This window comes from Equus asinus, chromosome 10 (assembly GCF_041296235.1).
Source record: "Equus asinus isolate D_3611 breed Donkey chromosome 10, EquAss-T2T_v2, whole genome shotgun sequence".
Classification (NCBI taxonomy): Eukaryota; Metazoa; Chordata; class Mammalia; order Perissodactyla; family Equidae; genus Equus; species Equus asinus.
The window spans coordinates 46,597,885-46,616,754 of record NC_091799.1 but is presented as its reverse complement, the minus strand read 5'-3'; the positions used below and the strand labels follow the sequence as shown (position 1 = coordinate 46,616,754).

Below are 18,870 nucleotides of genomic sequence, written 5' to 3'. Positions count from 1 at the left end.
AGTGCAACTTTTTTTTTTGCTTGGCTAAATAAAAATCATTTAAATAATTTTAATGTATCATAAGCAAAGTTAAAGAATGAACTTTCAAATTTCCTTCTCTGATTTATTTTTAGCAATATAATTATCTTAAAGCCATAATATAATTTTAATAACTTCTTTTTTCACAAAAGTATGCATTTATTATTATAAAATTTAGAAAATACAGAATTAAAGAGAAAAAGAAAATAACAATCCCCCATAATCCCACAAGCACGATTGACATTGGTGATGATCCTTTCAGATTTCTTCTTCTGTCATATACGTATATACCTCTTTCTCTCTTGTCTCCCTTTATGCATATGTGTGTGGATGTGTTTGTATGTATAAATGTATATATACACACATACCCATTTACATATGTATTTTTTTTACAAAAATGGATCATATAGTGTATACTAGTTTAACTTGCATTTTCCATTTAAGTTGTATTGACTGTCTTCTTGTATCTTGAAATATTCTTCTAAACATCATTAATGATCACTGTGTGGTATTCTTTATATGGATGTACCATCATTTGTTTAATGAAGCTCTACCTTTGAGCATTTAGGTTGCTTCCATATTTTCTCTATCAGTAACACCCCAAAGAATACCCTTGTGACACTATCTTTGTGCACCCTGAAAAAGTTTCCCAGTCATTATAATGCTTACCTTAGATTCAGAGTTCTCAGTTTTTCCCAGTGACCCTCTTTTTTCTGAGGAAAAAAGCATTCTCTGGCCAAGAGTGTAGGTATCAGCTCTCTAGACTTGTGGCAGCTACAACAAGGGATGGGAAATTTTGTTTGTTTTAGAAGAGGCTTGCTTCCTTGGGCTGTAAATTCTTTTTTTTTTTTTTTTTAAAGATTTTATTTTTTCCTTTTTCTCCCCAAAGCCCCTCGGTACATAGTTGTGTATTCTTCGTTGTGGGTTCTTCTAGTTGTGGCATGTGGGACGCTGCCTCAGTGTGGTCTGATGAGCAGTGCCATGTCCGCGCCCAGGATTCGAACTAACGAAACACTGGGCCGCCTGCAGCGGAGCGCATGAACTTAACCACTCGGCCACGGGGCCAGCCCCGGGCTGTAAATTCTTATTATTTTGCAGCAGGAAAAGTAAAACGCACTGAAGGGCTTAGTTTGCACGGACGGTATTCAGAGCACATAGTAATTACCAGCCGTCTCCCTGCAGAGCTTAGAGACTTGATTTTGCTGCCACTCCCACCCCAGCCCCATTTCACAAAAACACATGTGCATGTTATGGAACTGTGCTGATACAGCCAGATAGAGTTTCTTGCTTTTCAATAAAAATGCAGTGCCTGTCGTGTACTAGGTGCTCAGCTAATATTTATCAAGTGAAGGAAAAAGAAAGAAGCAAAGAGAGAATCCTTTGTTGATTCGGTGATTACAGATCTAGCTCCTGTGCCGTTAGACTTGCTCTCACCCCGTGTGGGGAGCCCTTGGAGAAAGCAGGAAGTGAGCTCCTTTTCTCAACCTCTGCAGGACAGAAAGAGAAGGCTACAGTATCCATTCTCCACTCTTGCCCCCGGCATTTTCAGAGCGACAGGCCTGCCAGATCAAAGTCAGTGAGTAGATACCCACAAGCATATTTTCTCATCTTAGAAAAAACAGTTCCTAAAGGTAGATATACATTTTGTTCTTGCACATCCAAGTTGAATTGCTATATATTGTTTGTGAATGAAGGAACATGCCATCTTCCTATTACATAATATTTAGAATTCATTTGGGGAGAATAAAGGTCAGGCCTTAATATGTGAAACCTTATCCTAACCATTTTCTCCAGAGGGGCTCAAAATCTCGGGTCTGGAATGGGCTGAAAGGCCATCCAAGCCATCTCTGGTGCCTGGCTCCCACCTCCAACATCCCTGCTTCTGCTCGAGCATCTGCAGTGGTGGGGAGATGCTCACCGTTTTCCTGGGCAGTTCCATCCCTCTTTGGATAGGCAGTTCTTATTACAGCCAAAATCTGTTTCTCTAGACCATATTCTCACTGGTCCCAGTAATGTCCTCGAGAGTGTTAAAAGCAAGTCTGATCATTCTTCCTCATGGGTGCGTAAAGGCAGATGCTCCAGGCTAAAAATAATTTTGCAAAATTCTCTTAAAATTCTCCAGTTTTCACTTACCCAAACCTTAACTTCTCTTGTTAGCCACGATGGACTGATTTAGTCCCAGCTATCTGGCCCTATATCCCCTCACAGCCCAACCAAAGGGGACATATTGGGTCCCTGACAAGGACTTCTGGGATTCAAAGCCAGAGACTCTTTATTCTTTACTTAGAGATCATCCCTGAACCAAAAGTGTGTGCTTTGGCTGTCTGTCTCTTCCCTCAGGCCTCTCACAGCCATGGGTGGAATTCCCCCACCACCCGTTTCAGTTCCTGGCTGTGGCGCTGTGAAATGAAGGCCAGGTGTGGGAAGGAGTCGGGAAAGGCAGTGTGGGTGCAGTAGAAAAAGCACGGGTTTGGAGTTAAGGTCAGGTTTAAAGTCTAGCTCCTCTGTGAAGTTGTTCTCAGACCTTGTGCCAGATGTTTACCTTTCTGGGCTTTTATTTCTTCATCTATCAGAGAGCGATCTATCATCTACTTCAAAGTGTTGTTTTAAGGGCTAAATAAAATAATGACTTAAAGTGCCTGGCTTATAGTGGGCATTCTATAAATGATAGCTACTACTAATAGTAAGGAATAATTTTTCACCAGAAAAATTATGGCTTGGTCATATTCTAAATGGATCAGGTAACTTTTTACTACAACAGTATCTAGTACCAATTGTCAGTCTCGTTTAAGTTATCTCTGGCCTCTGATTCATGGTGAGTCTTTTCGAAAGAATGACCCACCCCCACAGTCCTCTCCTCCTATTTATTCTGCAGCCCAAGGACAGATCAGGCTTCTGGCCCCATCTATTATCTGAAACTGCCTCCTTTAAGTCCTTATTGCCAAATCCAAGGGACCCTTGTGGATCTCAACCCCTCTGCAGCATTTGACGCTGTTGGTCACACAGCGCTTTCAGGAAAGCTCTCTACTCTTGGAAGATACCACATTCTTCTGGTTTTCCTTTTGGATGCTCCCCACCCTCCTTCCACACCTCTTCCTAGGGTCACCTCCTAAATGGCAGTGTTCTTTAAGGTTCTTTCCTGGACCATCTTCTCTTCTATACTCACGGGCAATCTAGTCTAGATTCAGTTGCCATCCTTAGACTAATGATTCACCACATGTGTCTGCAGCTCATGTTTCTTTCTAGAACCACAGACCTATATATCCAACCAACATCTTGACTTCACTGTCTCCTTGGATGTCCCATGGGTACTTCACACTCTACTGTTCAAAGTGGAACCACTCATCTTCCCCTCCTAATCGGACTTAACTCCTGAGCTCTGTTGCCTAATGATTGACACCACCATCCAGTCCACTTGCCAAAGCCAAAAATCTGGGTGTGGACCGTGATTCTCCCTCTCTCTTCGACTCTACATCTACTTACCCACCAAGTTCTATCGATTCTGTCTCCTTAATATCTCTAAATCCATTTTTATTTCATATTATATTAATCTATTATATTCTTTCTATCCCTTCCACCATCTACCAACTGGTCTTCTTTCTTCTGTCTTATCCCTGCTAGTGCATTTTCCACCCTGCAGTCTAAATAATCTTTCCAAATATAATTTTTATAATGTCAGTCTCCTGTATAAAATACTTTAATTATTTTTCATTGAGCTCAGGAAAAAGTACAAACACGTTGGGCCTGTTTAGAAGGCCTTTTATTGATCTGGCCTCCATTTTCCTGACCAACCTCATGCCTTTCTGCTCCTCTTCCGACATCTAGTGCCTCTTCTTTATTCTTCCTCGCTCCTTCTTGTTTCCCTCCAAATCTCCCACATGCTGCCGCTGGCTGTTCCCTCACCAAACTCTCAGTTCTGGGTCTTTACACATGCTTTTCTTTCTGATTAAAATTCTTTTTCCTACCTCTTCATCTAACTAACTCCTAATGTCATTCAGAAATCGTCTTAGATGTTACCTCCTTCATAAAGTCTCTACTAGTTTAGTTAAAAGTAATGTACCAACATTGGCTCCTTGGTTGTGAGAAATGTACCCCAGTGATACAGGATGTTAATACTCTGGGAAACTGGGGTGAGGGATATATGGGAATGTTCTGTACTAACTTTATAACTTTGCTCTAAATCTTAAACTATTCTAAAATAAAAGATTATTTTTAAAAAAAGTCCCCACTAACCCTCCTGTGCTGGCTTAGCTGCTGTTTCTCTGTGTCTACAAGACCTGTGCCTACTCCTGTCAGTGTCAAAGGACTTTGCCCCATATCTTAACATTGTTTATGTGCCTTTCTCCTCCCTTGAAAAAGGAAAGGAATCAAGTCTTACTCGTTTTTGTATCCGTGATGCTAGCACAGTGCCTAGCAAATGGGAACTCTTCAGTAAGTATCTCCTAAGTAAATGTTCATTGTTGAATAAGTTGATTTATGGGGATAGTAGCAAAGCTTTGGTTGTAGGGTAGTCTGAAATTATAGGCCTGAGAAAAAGAACTTAAAACTCTCAGGCGTTATAAATGACTTGTAGGCTCTGCTTGCTTCTCAGCATGATGGACTTGGCAGACTTGCAATGATGGACACACGTGAACATTGCACGGGTCCCGACACAGTGTGCGTGTTTCCAAGAGAGTCACATGACACTCATCCCTCTGCAGGTAAAGAGCCCAGGCCAGCTGAACCAGGTTAGTTCACTCAGGGTGAGCCATGCAGGCTGCTGGCACATCCCAGGAGGGTGTGGAATGTGTGTTGAGTGCATGAAAGCCAACTCGGGCAGAGAGCACAGAACCGGTTGGAAGAAGAATGACACCACAGGGAGATGAATCTCCAGTTCAGCAATTCCAGCCCCAGCTCCTTCATTAATGAGCTGTGTGACCTTGGACAAGTGTCTTCCGCATTATGGGCTCCAGTATCCATATTTGTAAAATGAGGCCTTGGATTGGCTAGTCTCTAAAGTCCCTTCCAGGATTGATGCTCTGGGATTCTGTGATGAGCGTGAAGACTGTGGACACCAGCAGAAGGAAGCAGGTAAGTGTGTATTAGGAGCATCTGGTAACTGAACCATTGGTTCCAGGCCAGCAGCAGTCTTCAGTAAAAGGAAACCAAGCTAGGATAGAGACTTGCTTAAGTCACCCTGGAAGTAGAGATCTCTGGGGCACAATAGCTCACCATTGAATCTTAAGGATCTTACTCAGGTCTGTCTGAAGGAAACGTTTTCCAAGGATTGGAGTGGGAATAGGTGGGTGGCAGAGCAGTGGAAATTTTCACTAATAATAGAATGACCACATTTGGGGAGAGTTTTTATGTTTATTGGCCAAAATTTTTGATTATTTCTTTGCACTGAAATTATCCAAAATTTAAGTGTTGGCAATGATGCAAAGAGTACCGCCTGGAACTTGGCTGGAGCAGGCATGACAGCAATGCAATGTTTCTCAATGGAAATGGTAAGCGGGTGAATTGAGATTATTTGGAGTTTGAGGCTGTTAACGATCAAGTCATGGAAATTTAGAATTGCCTTAGCTAAGTCAAAAAATCCAGTTTATTTTGAAGTTTACCTATCTTAAATGGGTGGTAATGGCTTTGATAATTATATTAAAACCTCCTCGGGAAGCACAGGGAAGAGTACATATATACCTAATTGAATAAATACATCACACCCAACTGTTGCTAGTTAATTAGATCCAGTACTTGGTAGAGAACTTAGAGTGAATAGAGAAGAAAATAACATTCTCATTTTAAAATCTTGGGAATCTTCTTTGTGCTCACTGTTCACTGGTGTCAGAATTCTGAGAGCCATGTGGAAACTCCTGCCTTTGCCCCTGAAGGGACTGGAAGAACGTGGCACATGGTGTGCTCAGGAGCACAGGCTTGTGGCTCAGGGCAACTCCTCTCAAACCTGGTCCTTCGTCTGTGTTGACCAAGAGCTTCCTCACCTTCTCAGAAAAATGCTTATGGAATGATTCGCTCGGGTTCAGAAAAGGTAGATAATCACCTAACCTCTTGAAGGTTTTGGATTTGAATCCCAGTGGACAAAGCACTGGCCAAATAACAGTGTGACAGGTGTCACTTTTGGCCCTCAGCATAGAGATGGGCCAGGAGCAGAGAAAAACCCCTCCTGAGAGATGAGGGAACCAGCCAGAGGCAGGGAGAATTAAGGGAAATGGGCCAAGCTTTAGGCCCCCAGGAGGAGGAACCAAAACACAAAAATAAGTAATAGTTAAATTTATTGAGTATTTACTCTCTGACAAGCATGGTTCTCAATCATAATTATCGTAATCAGAATGATGTTAATATTCTCACTCCAAACCTCTGAGACTGGCTCTCTTATTTCCATTTTCTAAACAGAAAGCTCAAGTAGAGAGAGAGGTCGAATATTCATCCAAGGAGAGTCAGGTGGTCAGTTGCAGAGCTAGCATGCAACCCAGGCCACTCAGCCGCAGGGTCGTTGCTGTTAGCTACCCGCGCCCCGATGCGTACATAACCTTTCCAGGTTGTAGACAACTCTCCTTCTGTAGCTCCAGCATCCAGCCTGGGGCTGAGAAGATAATGGGCTTTGCTGAGTGTTCCTGAGCTGAACAGAACCACACAGACTCAGCGTGAGCCCAGTCCTGGTACCCGGAGTCTGTGGGAGGCTTCGTTTTGCTCAGCACAGGACTTGAGAGAAGCAGAATGGTAGCCATTCCCTGTGGCCTGACAGCAGAAGCCCGGTCCAGCCAGCTCACATGGGATCATGGGCAGGATTTCCCCTCACTGCACACCCTAGGTGCTCAGGGACCGGAGCTGAGGGATGAGAGGAAGCAGCCTGCTCCTTCCAAAGCGCCTGCTGAGAACCCACCTCCGCCAGCCCCTGTGCTGGGCGGGGCCACTGTGCATAGAGAGCTGGATTGTGCATGTTCCCTGCCCTGGAGGAGCCCCATGCTGGTATTGGAAAGGGCTGCCTATCTGATAGGACCTAGGAAATTGCCATAGGACCCCTGTCCTGCTTTGGGGGGGCAGATAAGATTAATTCTAAATCCTACTGTCTCTCTCAGTGAGTTTTAAATATTCAGTTCACTGCCCACTGGATTCAGGAGATGAGTTGTATAACCTTCTGACCCCTGGATGAACGTTCTGGGTGAAGGATATAGGGGCTAAGGTGGCAGCAGGGCTGGATAGACAGAACTTGCAAAAGGACTCAGCAATTAAAATGGCTAGAGAGATTATTGGATAAGAGAAAGGAGAAGGAAAGAGATACTTGTTCTTACATTCATAAAACACTAGCATTGGGGCCGGCCCCGTGGCCGAGTGGTTAAGTTCGCACACTCCGCTTTGGCGGCCCAGGGTTTCACTGGTTCGGATCCTGGGCGGGGACCTAGCACCCCTCATCAAGCCATGCTGAGGTGGCGTCCCACATGGCAGAGCTAGAAGGACCTTCAACTAGAATATGCAACTATGTACTGGGGGGTTTGGGGCAAAGAAGAAAAAGAAAGAAAGAAAGAAGAAGATTGGCAACAGATATTAGTTCAGGTGCCAATCTTAAAAGAAACAACAACAAAACACGGGGACCTATTTATCCCAGTGGGGAGAAGAGGGCGTTATTCTCTGTGGCAGCCACGCAACCTTCTTTGGGTCTCTTGAGTGATGAAGATTTCGATGGGTTAGGGACTCCTTTGGCAATGAAGGTGATGTCTGGTTCGCCTGGACAGTCCCAGTTTATGCTTGTTATACTGGTGGCATTATTCATATTGCCTTGTTTCACTCTAAAAAGTATTCTGGTTTGGATGATAAATTTTATGGTCATGCTGCCCATGGACAAAAGACGCCTATATTTTTCTGGTGGGCCTGAGTTCTGAATTTTAAGGCCGAAGAGATGTTAGGGTATAAACATTTCTCACTAGGTAGCCTTTTTCTCTGTCACCCCCATGCCTGCATGTAAACAAAACTCTTTCCTTTTCTCCCTAAGCTTGACTGGAAAAACATAAAGCTAAAATTTACTTTTAAAGTTGTTAGAAAACAAAAAAGATCTCCTTTAAAATAGAAAAAGAGACAAAGTACAAATTCATTAAGTTCTTGCCACAGATCAACTGGACTGGTTCCACTGGAGTTATCAGTTCTCAGATCTGTTAGCTTTCCTCCACCTAGAGTTCTGGGGCACACAGCCAGAGAGAGGCTGGAATAGATGTGGGGGGCCCTCAGCCCCTCGCATGTCCGGCTGGACTGTGGGGCCCTGAGGTTTTAGTCCTTGAGGTGTCCTCGCCTGGCTCCTGGGGGACAGGGGGGGGAGAAGAGCTGTTTTCTCACGTGGAGCCACCTCTGGAGTCTGCTTGAAGCATAGTCACAGTGAATGTAGCGATTATTAGAAACTTGCAAAAGAATCAAGGAGAAGGAATGAAACTGGTGTTTTGTGAAGTTTAATTAAGCAATGCCTTGCTCGTTAGCTGCAGTCCGCTCAGCTTATGTGACCTCCTTTACAGATGGAAGGAAGCAAGGATTCGGGAAAGGAGCCTGTCTTTTGTGTCCTTTCCGCTCTCTCTCCCTTCACGGGTGCACCCTCCCAAGTCTGTGTTGTGCTGCTTTTGCTAAATCCATCAAACAAGACCTGAGATTGTATGCCACTTTAGTCATCTATTTGTCACAAAAGCATTTTTGAACTGTTTGAACCGCTTCATCACCTCTTTCCTTTGGATACAGATAGAGATTAGGAGGATTATTAATAGACAATTATGGAGCATTAGACCTGTCATAGATGCTGAAGGGAATTACAGGGTCAAGGATTTATAGTCAAAATTCAAAGAGATGTAAAAAGAATGGGAAACGTCAAGTGCTGTTTAGGTTTTGATGTTAGAAGCTCATTGCTTCAAAGATCTAGAAGTGTGTGATAACACCACACCAGCTCTTGTTTCCACTTTCCCAACATAAAACAGCTAGAGATCACTGAATAAATTAAGAGATAGCAAAGGTGTGCTTCTTCAAGGAAGGTTCCTCTAAGAAGCTTGCTATTTCAGGAAGACATGCATTGTGAATTTTGTGAATCAGTTTTAAAAGGAGCCAGATGAACTTGTGGCCGGCGATAATGGCTGTAGCTATTGAAGTCGAACAAGGCAGTCAGTCAGGTCCCATCTGCCTTCCATTTAAACCTCTGTGTCACGGGACCACGTGAATGGGCAGGGACGGTCTTCCCCAGCAGGATCCTTGCTGGTATTCAATTTCTCCACATAAACTGCCTCTCTCTCCACGTCAGACCTGCTCCAAAACTTGAAATAAATTCTGGGTTGTAGAAGTAACATACTGATTGTTTAAGAAATGTGACATAACCTACCTATGACGACTGTCGAATGCATACAAAAGCCTTCCAAATTTTAAACTCTGGGGGCTAGAAACCCGTTCTGAAGTCACTGCCATTGCTCAAGATTTTGTTTTCTTTTTCAAATCATGCCTAGGAACTGACACCAGAAACAACTTATCAATCTTAAAAGCAACCACACTCATAACTTTATAGTAATGATAGAAATACTGACTGAGAGTATTTAAGTTTTAATAAAAGTATTAGCTAAAATGTATCAAGGGCATATTGTGTGCCAGGCCCTGCCCTGAGAACTTTGCGTGCATTGACTTGTTTAATCCTCCCAATAACAAGTATTATTGTGTAAGTATAATTATATCATATTCCAATTTTACAGATGACTATTATTACAGCCTCTCAGAATTCCTGACCAGACATCAACTGTCTACTCAGCATCTCTGTTTGGATGTTTAATAGGCATCCAAGTTTAAAATGTCTGAAACCTGGCTCCTAATATTCTTCCTCTCAGTGCCCTGCCTCCAACAAACTTGCACCTACTCAGTCTTCCTCATTCCATGGCATGGCAAGTCCAGCCTTCAAATTGTTCTGGCCAAAAACCTTGGAGTCATCTTTGACTCATTCATTTTGCTCACACACAACATCCGATCTGGTCAGCAAATCCTGTTGATGCACCTTCTAACTATGGCAGAGTCTGACCACCTCTCACTCCTCCACTGCTCTACCTTGGTTCCAGCCACCAGCCCCTCTCCCCTGGATGACTGCAGTCGCCTCCTTCCGCTCTTCCCCCTTCAAGTCTATTCTCACCACAGTAGCCAGGAAGCTCCTGTTAAAAGGCAAGTTCTAAATCTTCTAGTGGCTTCCCATCTGACTCAGAGTGGAAATCAAAGCCCTTACGATGGCTACAAACCCTCATCAGGGGCCAGTTTCTTTTCTGATCTTTACCTTCAGTTCACAGATCCTGAATTTTATGCAATCTTCTGTGCATACGTGAATCTGTGTAGTCTTCCAGGGAGAGCCCAAGTGGCTGTCACCAGATTCTCGAAGGACTCAAAAATCTCCCAAAAGCTTAAGAATCACTGCTTGGAGGAAGCCTCACACTTGAAAATCCAGTTTAAAGAGGGGACTTACTCAAATTATAAAGTGATTTGGAAAGGATTCTTTATTTGACGAAAGAAATCACTGAAAATGTCTTATGCATTACAGTACAATGAAACTGATGAAATTAAATAGATGCACTTATTTCAGCAGACTCTTTGTGATCCAATTGTATCAGTTCTCAGCGGATTCAGAGTAAATCCCACTACAGTAAAATCTATGTGTAACAAAAAGATATTTGAGCCTCCAGCCAACAGTTCTCTTATTTCAAATAATACCAAACCTGTATGCATAGCTCTGGGTTGCTGTAAGGTATTGTATTTGGAAACATTTTTGATATATTTGACATACAAAATGACATAAACATTTTGATGTAACACCAAGACGCAGGGCCCAGTGCAGAGCTTGACACACAGGAAGCCCTCAGTGTCTGTCTTCTGTGTGCTCGTCTCTCTTTACCCCTCATCCTAGAATTTGCAGCATTTCACAGATCTGGTTTTAATGAGATTGGACCCAAAGTGATTCTCAAGGCCGTGGAGAGAGACCAGTGGTGATTGCAGGTGGATCAGCCCGGATGTGGGTTCTTGAGTGAAAGAGTTGCCAGCACTGCAATTCTCTCCTCCACTCAGCCCCAGCATATGTGTAAAATATGCCTAGGTCCTTGTCCTCTGCCTCATTTCTTTGACCATTGATAGGCCTAGAAACCCTGACCTATATCCCAGAGGTGCTATGTGGATTAACCAGTAAGCCATAATTAATTGTGAAGTAAACATTAATTATCATTATTGCCGTCGATTCTGGTCTGGGTTCCTGACCTGGAGAGAGAACCAGTTGCACAGTGCTCTCTGTGGGAGTTCAGAACGCCTCACAAACCTATGAGGAATGTGTCCTCCTTTGAAGCATGTTAGGAGTACTTCAAAGTATTTTAAAGTACCTGAGTTCACACTGGAGAGATGTCTTGTGGGTAAGTGACTACAGGGAACCTGGTCACTGTCCCCAACATCAGAAGGGCTGCCATGGGGCAGAGGATACGGTTTGTTCTTCATTGGCCCAGGGGTCAGAACTAGGACAAGTGAGATGGCAGATATTAACCCAAGAGTGGGAAGAACTTCAAAAGCCAGAGCAGTTTAACTATGGAACCAATGCCTGAAAAAGCAGAGGATTCTTCCGGTCAGGAAAAAGGTCAAGCAAAGCAAAAAGACTTTTTATTTTCAAATAATTGATTGATTGATTACCCACCCTGGGCAGGGCACTGTCCTAAGTGCTGGAGGAACCCAAATGTGAACTAGGCAAGTACTGTGCTCTTAGAGAGCTTCTGGTGTAAGAGGAAAGATAAAATCCACCCATCCACCCATCCATCCACCCACCCACCCATCCACTCAATGAATATATATTGAGCATCTGCTATGTGACAGGCATCATAGCACTGGGGAGACAGCAGTGAAGAAAACAGTTTCTTACATGTGGTAGATGAGATTGATAATAAGAACCCCGAAGGCATGAAGTTAATGTCACCCTTCGAGAATGAAATTAGGAAAAGTTAACATGAAAAAATAAAATCATTTGGCTAATGGATATGTAATTATAACCAAGAAGGCTTAAGCGTAACAAGTCATCTCATACTTTGACAACTGTGATGACTGTTAGTGTAAAGGGGGTGGTCTGCCTAGAGTTAAAGACAGGGAGTCAGAGGAAAAATTTTGTGAATTCTTTCCTAGCATTATCTGAAGACAGGACAGTCAACCAGGGATTGAAGACATCAGGCTGTCATAGCTCAGTGACACTATTCATTGAGGTCATTCAACTCATACTCTTTCAAGCTCCTCCCCTCTTCTCCAGGCTAACTCCTACTTACCTCGGGTTTTAATTTAAATGTGACCTTCTCAGAAAAGCCTCCTCTCACACGGTGCTCTCACAGTGCCACATGCTTCTTCATGGCACTCGTCACAGCTGTAGTCTATTCATTGTTTCCTAGCATCTGTCTTCCCCACTAAATTAGAAGTTGCATGAGGTTAGAAGCCCTGTAGGTCTTATTCCCCACTGTGTCCCATTTCCTGGCACACAGAGGCACTCAATAATATTTGTTAAATGACTGAGTAAATAAATGAAAGACTGAATGAATCTGATTTTCCGGGAAATTTTTCCTGTAAGGAAGAATGCTGGGGCCGGCCCCATGGCCGAGTGGTTAAGTTCACACACTCCACTTCAGCAGCCCAGGATTTTGCCAGTTCGGATCCTGGGTGTGGACATGGCACCGCTCATCAAACCCTGCTGAGGTGGCGTCCCACATAGCACAGCCAGAAGGACCTACAACTAGAATATACAACTATGTACTGGGGGGCTTTGGGAAGAAGAAGAAGAAAAAAGATTGGCAACAGATGTTAGCTCAGGTGCCAATCTAAAAATAAAAAAAAGGAAGGATGCTCTGAGCAGAGAGGTGACTTTTATTTCTGGAATTCTTGGAGACCCCACTCTTAGGGCAGAATTCTAACATAAGATAGAAAATGCAAATGAACAGGAAAGGAGCTATGGGACTTCAGATATGGAATAGCAATTATGGAAGTAGTTATTGAAAAGAGGACACCGGAGGGGCCAGCCTAGTGGCCAAATGGTTAAGTTTGCGTGCTCCACTTCAGTGGCCCCGGGTTCGCAGTTTCAGACCCTGGGCACAGACCTAGCACTGCTTGTCAAGCCATGCTGTGAAGGCATCCCATAAAAAATAGGGGAAGACTGGCACAGATATTAGCTCAGGGCCAATCATCCTGACAAAAAAAAAGAAGAAGAAGAAGACACCTGACCTGAGTATTGAAGCAAAGATGGGATTTGGCAGATGGCGCTGAGAAGTGGAGGGAAAAAGGTTATTCTAGCCGAAAATGGACAGCATGAGAAAAGATATTAAGTTTGGAGTTGAGAGTGTGTAGGAGAGTAATGAGACATAACATGGGGAAGGCAGGCCAGGATCCCAACGAGACAGACAGGATAAAGAGTTTGGACTTATTCATCTGTTGTTGCCATAGAGGGGAACCCTGCATTGCATGGGGGGTCAGTTCCTTCTGTAGTGTTCCAAGAGAAATAGCGTGGACAGTGACAAGGATCAGATGACTCCAGGAGAAGGTCAGCTGGCTATCTCCCTAAAGGCCTTCCCAATGGGGCATTACCTTAGTGTCTCACAGGGTCCAGTTTTTGCCCTTTGCCTGTCAGGCTCAAAAAACCTGATTTTTCAGCCCTCAAGGATGGATCCAAGTTCACAAGGCTCCTATATATAACCAGGGTGCTAGTTTAGTAATTTACAAGGAAAACTGGAATTGATGAAAGTATCAAATGCTCAAGTCCTACGACTAGAGCATTCTAGCCCTCTAAGCAGGGCGTAGAAGAAGTCATGTTGTAATTAGGTGTCAGCTTATTAACTCACGGTAAGAAATATAATTGCCAAAGGATGCCCAAGTCCAACAGCTAGTGTATACATTTCCTGCAGGTGGATCTACATGGGAAGCCAAATCAAAAGCAGACTGCTTGATAAGCTTGGAGTTAGGACAAGGGGGAATCATTAAAAAGGTATTTAGAGAATCTGAACTTGACCTCTATAATAGGTAGGTACTTGTCACCGGAATTGCCTAGGTCACTTTCTTAACCAGCGCCCCTCTGCCCTGGATGGTATTAGATGGGCAATGCCAAGGTTTGCTTGTCTGGCCTCCTTTGCTTGCATTTTCATGGCTAGTAAACCTCCCTTCTGACTGAGGCTTGCCTTCTCTAGCTGTATTAACACTTTCAGTCAGATTTCAAGTTCTCCTAGTCTGAGAATCATTCTGTTTCTTTAAGGTGACTTAGCAAATTTCTACTGTAATCAATTATGTGTTGATGTCCTAGTTTAACTCTCAAAGGACAATCTCATTTCTATTTCCTTCAGGATCACTCACTGTTGCCCCTAGTACTGACAACACTTTCCAGCCTCGAGATTCCAGGGCACCTCAAGCCCCAGATGGCTTAGAACAATCTTATTTAACATTGCCAGAATTTCACAAATTAGATAAACCCCAGTGATAATAACCCTGCCATTCTATGCACCTGCTTCTTCGCAATCAGAGCACATGTTCACGTCTGTTATTTCACCCCATCATTCTGGGAACACTTGAGGTAAAGGGGGCGGGGATTCGAGCTGCTCGTGGTCACACAGTTAGTAAGAGGCAGAGAGAGCTCAGACTGCTGGCCGCTCTCTAGGACATCACTGCTTCACCGTGAAAGAGAAGAGAGTTTTCTTTTAAATTCCACCTACACTGAAAAGAAAAATCAAATAACACTATTGTTTACTTTATCTGCTTGAATTCAGGCGCAGAAGTCAGGTGTCGAGGCTTAGCGTGAAAGCCTGGCTGAGAATTCCAGTATCAGAAGGAAGGCTTGAGGAGCGGTGCCCGTGCCCGCTCCCCCTTGCCCCCCAGGAGGACGAACAGCAGGATTAGATAGACCCCTGCGGGCAGAGCTGCTGGAGCAGGAGGAGCAAAGACCAGGTCACAGCCTGGAAGGCCCATCGTGAGCCCAGAGCTGGAGAAGAGGGGCCAGTGTCCCTGAGGGGTATGGCCACCAAGCTGCAGGGAAGGCAGCACTGAATGGCCCCTCTCAGCCTTTCTAGAACCAAGACACTCTTTCCTCTGAGCACTGCTGGATGTATGAGGATACATTCTTACTCTTTGCTTCCTTGCCCAGACTTTGCACAGACCTCCTTCCTTTATGGTGATGACTGTTACTGAGCTCCCACACTGTGCCAGCTTGGGCTGGGTACATTGTTTTGCTCATAACAAGCTTGAAGACTGTATTGCCTCCATCCGACACCCAAGAATCTGTCTAACCTTAGAGGTTAAGTAACTTGCCCAAGGTCACTCACTTATATACAATGGAAATGGAGTTTTAAGGCAGTTTGCATGTGAAACTCAAGCTTTTCCCACTGTGCCATGCTGAGCCTCCATACATTCATGTCTCAGAATGAGATGTTATAATTCAGGCCTCTCTTGTCCTCCAGTCCTGCTGATCAGAGTGATGAGCATAAGAGACAAGAGAAAGGCAGGAGAGTGTTGCATTCAGTACATGCTAGAACCAGACTGCCTGGGTTCAAATTCAGGCTCCACCACCTACCTGCTGTGTGACCTGGGGCAAGTCTTACCCCCTCTGTGCCTGTTTCCTCACTTGTACAATGAGGATAATAATAGTCCTCACTTTATAGGGTTGTTGTGAGGATTAAATATGTTAATATAATTATAGTGCTTAGAAAAGTGTCTGGCACATAGTAAATGTTCAATAAAATTAGCCATTATTATCTTTTGATTAAACTGAGATATTGACCTCAGTCCGGTCTGACCCCTGCATTGGATTCAGGAGACACTACAGCCTTGTTAATTCCATCATTTGAAGCCATCTCATTTGGTGGGTTACTTTCTAGATAGGTCATCTTAACTATTTTAATGGGTCATCTTAACCATTTTAACAGTTCCCCACTGATGTAAATATCAGCCCTCTCTAGAATCCTAGAGTCATGCTGTGGGTGGTCCCTCCAGTTTGCGTCTCCTGTATCCTCCTCCTCCTTCCTAGAAATGCCTGCCTGAAGGTACGCCGGCTCACTGGAGAGTTGCCCTGTCATGGGTCTCAGCAGCCGTCTGCTCTTCAGCACTCCTCAGAGAGCCCAATCTTTGCAGGCTTGGAGCTGAGTAGGCTCCCCGAGCCTTCTCAGCGAGGATATTCCGGCTGCCAGAGCTGGCAGGAAAGGGTGGGGCAGCTCCATGTGACTCCAGAGGAAACCACGTCTGTCCACACAGACAACTGCAGACCAATTAAAATGGCACACGAGCTTGTTAAGGATGGAGAATGAAGTGCCACAGCTCTAGCGACAGCCTGGGGCAGGAATCTTCTATGACTTGGCATTAGATGACTCAGGTGACAGGATTAAAACAAAAAAGACAAAACACCTTTCAACTGAATCTTTAATACAGTTCAATTTCAGAAATATTTATGAAACTGAGGGCAGGGAACAGTGCCGGACATTGTGGGGGTACAAATGGCTGGCACTCAGTCCCTGACTCGAGGGTGCCGGTTCTCCACCTCCGCGCCGCTTCTCACCAGCAGCTGCAGTTCCTCTCACCTGCCTGCTACAGTCACCTGCTGAGTGGGCTCCCTATCTCTTATCTTTCCTCAGCCACAATCCATACAAAACAACTTCGGTCACGTAACTCTCCACAGAATGGCATCCCACTGCCTATGTATTAAGTGCAAATATACCACCAATATTTAAAGACCCCACAGATTGGTGCAAATTAGCCCTTCCAGGTTTTTCTCTAATTACACTCCTATCCTCCACCCTGTCCCCTACATGCCACCTTATTAGCCTACTTCGGTCCCCGCAAACGCGCTGTCTTCCTTTTCTCCCCACCTTGCTGCTTTCTCTGAATGTGTTACAAGGCAAAGCACGCCTTCCCTTCCCATCTCTGACTAGAGGGATCTTGCTCGCCTTTCAGAGCTCATCCCCAGTGCCAATTCTTCCTTAAAGCATTCCATGACGGCGGCCTCCTCTAATGGGATGTCATCGATCCCCACGTCATCCTCCATGGCGCCTGGCTCACCCTCTCGTGTCAGAGTTCTCCTCCTGCAAGTTTCCCCAAGGAACGGGTCCTGGGATTGACTTTGTCATTCTCCTCTCCCAAAGCGTGGCTGGCACAGTGCTCATGGGGAGCGAACTAATGCTGAACGGAATGGAGGAGATAAACCCAGCCAAAAGTGACTAATACAAGCCAAATGCCACAGGGTGCTATGACAGAGCTCCCCAGTGGAATGGAATTCGGGTTGGACTCGGGATGAATATACTCCAAACAGGAAAGACTGGGAAAGGTTTTATTTTTTCATGTGAAGCTTCACGGATTTCTCCTCCTCTGTGACACGCGTCCCTCCTGGACCTTCCCCTCATTGCTGTATTCACAACCCAGTATTGTAGTTGTACGCTTACACGTCTGGTTTATCTACCAGACTAGAAGATCCTTGAGGGCAGGGACCACGCCGTAATCCCTGTTATGTTCTTGTACCTAACCCAGGGCTTGGCACACAGTAGGTGCTCAACAAATATTTGTGGGAGGAGGAAAAAGAAGGTGGAAGAGGGGAAGGGAGGGTTTATTCATGTAGAGATGAGGGAGGTGAAGGTTACAGAGAAACTGAATCCAAGAGGAGCCGTCATATGTGGACCCTGCCATACCATCTTGGTGGGTTAGCTTGACACAACAAGGTGCTCACTCACTACACACTGATTTTTGTAGGTGCAAATTGACTCTGAGTAAATGTTTTAAAGCCTTGTATTCCCAGATCCCTTGTCCCCTTCTTCCTCCCACATCCTGGAATTGGTGCTGTGATAACGCTCCTCAATAGGAGGTAACTCAGAGGCTGTGGCAGCGGCACTCGGTCCCTGCGTCCCTACGGTGTAACAGAGGGTCACCATGATTGCCGGAGGTGTCACTAACACAAAGGCCAGTCAAATGGCCACTTGAAGTTAAGGTAGCTCTTTGAAAATAAAATCAAAGGCTCCCAGATGAGGCTGAAATTCCTTTTCCCTTGCTTCTACACAAATAGGCAAAATTAGGAGTGGAACGCTGACTTTTCTCCACCCCCAGCTCAGAGTGGCGAGTGTAGCGAAAGGCAGGGGCTCTGGCGTCACCAGCAGCTTCGCCACTTACAAGGCACACGAGTTAACACAAGTGCTAACCGCTGAGGTCCGTTTTCCTCTGTAACACGGGGTAAATACTGCCTTCCTCACAGGACTGCTGTCAGAGTGAAATGATAAGCACCAGAAATGACTTAGTCCGGCGCCCGGCAGAGAGAAAACCCTAAGAGAATGATAGCTATCGATCATCATGATTATTTTAAAGAAGTATTTGGGGCAAGAATTCAAGGACTTAGTGAAGTAGACAGCTGTTACATGATACATCAGAAATCCTGTTAGAGGTTCCAGTTGTCTGGTGGGGCAGTTTCAGAGCACTTGGTATTCCTTTCAACTTCAGTTTCTATTCTATCCCACTCATATGCCTGTATTTATATGTGACAGAAAGTACGGCACAGTTTTGTTATTTCTTTAATAATAATTAAGTTCCTTACTGGCCCCTGTTTATCATCAGCTTGTTTCCTACTATGTGAGGCCCTGTATACAAGAAAAGCATAGTAAAGCTCCTTCTTTACTAGAACATTTTAGAGAGTGTGTATTTGCAATAGCTTTGCAAGAACTTTGCAACTTGAACTTTGAAGAACCAAATCCAAATAGAAAACATTCTACACTTTGGGTTAAAAAAATTACTCTGCTTGTAAGATAATCTGGCATCCAATATTTTCATTATTTATTGTAGTTTTTTATTTTTCTTTTTCTCAGTTTGCTTCTTATCTATTTCGGTACAGAAAAAGAAAACGTTTTC

The 18,870-nt window shown here is 44.3% G+C and overlaps 1 protein-coding gene across 1 annotated transcript in view; it reads left to right on the top strand.

Moving 5' to 3' along the window:
• The first annotated feature begins 4,692 nt into the window (after window positions 1-4,692).
• The window catches only part of FRMPD1 (FERM and PDZ domain containing 1), a 140,581-nt gene continuing 126,403 nt past the window's right edge, over window positions 4,693-18,870 (top strand). The window contains exon 1 of the mRNA XM_044779198.2: window positions 4,693-5,088. The gene's annotated coding sequence lies outside the window, so the exon portion shown is untranslated. The remainder of the gene's footprint in view (window positions 5,089-18,870) is intronic.